General features: G+C 56.4%; 1 protein-coding gene across 2 annotated transcripts in view; it reads right to left on the bottom strand.

Moving 5' to 3' along the window:
- The window catches only part of GNAL (guanine nucleotide binding protein (G protein), alpha activating activity polypeptide, olfactory type), a 160,956-nt gene that overhangs the window by 53,516 nt on the left and 105,807 nt on the right, over positions 1-1,633 (bottom strand). The gene's annotated exons all lie outside the window — the stretch shown is intronic.

A 1,633-nucleotide genomic window follows, 5' to 3' on the forward strand; every position in this document is an offset into this window, starting at 1 on the left:
TTTGAACTCCTGAGCTCAAACAATCCACCTGCCTTGGCCTCCCAGAGAGCTAGGATTACAGGCGTGAGCCACCGCGCCCGGCCAACAAATCCAAGTTTTACAGTTGACAAAAACCAGACAATCTCCCCTGAAAGGAGAGCAGGTGAACCTCTCAGTTTTTAATCTTTCTCTCTGGTTTTATGTTTCTTTCTGGAATCTTCCTCTGATGCTCCCATCCCGCCAGTAAAGGAATTGTAAACTCCCTTAAAAAGTTTCCTTCTAAGAGCCACACAAACACACACACGTCTGAAGGTAAACACTCCACTGTGCCGTTACCAAAACGGTCTTGGAAGACAGCAGTAACTCAGCCTCCCCGGGCCAGGGCGTCTTTGTGTCGCCAGCTCTGGGGTCTCGTGTCTCTCCACATGGTGGACTCAGGATGCACAGACACAAATTTCACCGGACTGACTCCGACCTAGGAACCCCACACGCCGCCTTATCGAAGCTCACGGAAGAACTGTCCACTGTAGTAGTTTCCCAAACAGCGATTTTTAAAAATGGCGATGACCAGAGTCACCAATCTTAACCCGGTCAATAAAAGCAAGCAAGGTCGAGCCCTTTACTGGTTTCTGAGACTTAGGGGCGGCCGTGAGGAGGTGGGAGGAGGGAAAGTGGCGCCGGGACGTCAGGCCGCGAAGGCTCTGAGGGGCCCGGATGTGCTCGGCCGCGCCTGGCCCCCAGCCCACCCCGCGCGCGGGCGGGCGTGTCCGCGCTCCCACCAGCCACGGAAGCGTGTCCACACAGCCCCAGAGCCGGAGATCTGTGAGTGGAGAAACCGGGCCGTGAGCAGAAGCACAGGCCGGGGCTGTGGCCAGCCTGGCCCACCCCGCCGCACCCCCAGGGGGCACGCGGTGGAAAACTGAGGCTCCAGGGGGAAGTCCGTGCTTTCCGCTCAGGCCGGGGCTGTGGACAGCCTGGCCCACCCCGCCGCACCCCCAGGGGGCACGCGGCGGAGAAACTGAGGCTCCAGGGGGAAGTCCGTGCTTTCCGACTCCGTTAACCCCCGGCCGTGGGGCCCTCCTGCAAAGGGCGGGTGGGCAGGAAGCTCAGGTCACAGGCATCTGCCGGGCTCCCTCCTGCTTAAAGGGCAGCTTCACACCCGCCCACGGCCTCCCTGCCCTCAGGCCTTGGCTCCTTCCTTCAAGCCCTGCTCCTGCTCTTTGCTCATTTCCTGCGCAAAAGCCCTGGGCAACAGAGTGAGACTCTGTCTCAAAAACAAAACAAAACAAAAAACCCTCTCCTAACTCATTTTGTGTTCCTCTCCTGTCTGTCGCAGTAAGGACCTCAACAACACAATAATCCCTACCGTTTAGTTCTTGTGTCGTTCTCATTTTGATGAGGGTCCGGGGCACAACGCTTTAACACGTATCATCTCATTTATGTCTGGCAAACCTGGAAGAGGTGGCTGCCATCTTCCGTGCTCAGAGAAGTTAAGTAACTCTCCCAAGGGCACACAGCTGGTAACGGCAGTACATCTGTCTTATTCCACATCTGTGTTTTTACCACTATGCACACCACCACCCTTTACTATCTACATTAAACAACGTTCTGTTCTCTAGGTGGCTCACGCCTGTAATCCTAGCTCTCTGGGAGG

This window comes from Propithecus coquereli, unplaced genomic scaffold (genome assembly GCF_000956105.1).
Source record: "Propithecus coquereli isolate 6110/MARCELLA unplaced genomic scaffold, Pcoq_1.0 Scaffold308, whole genome shotgun sequence".
Lineage (NCBI taxonomy): Eukaryota > Metazoa > Chordata > Mammalia > Primates > Indriidae > Propithecus > Propithecus coquereli.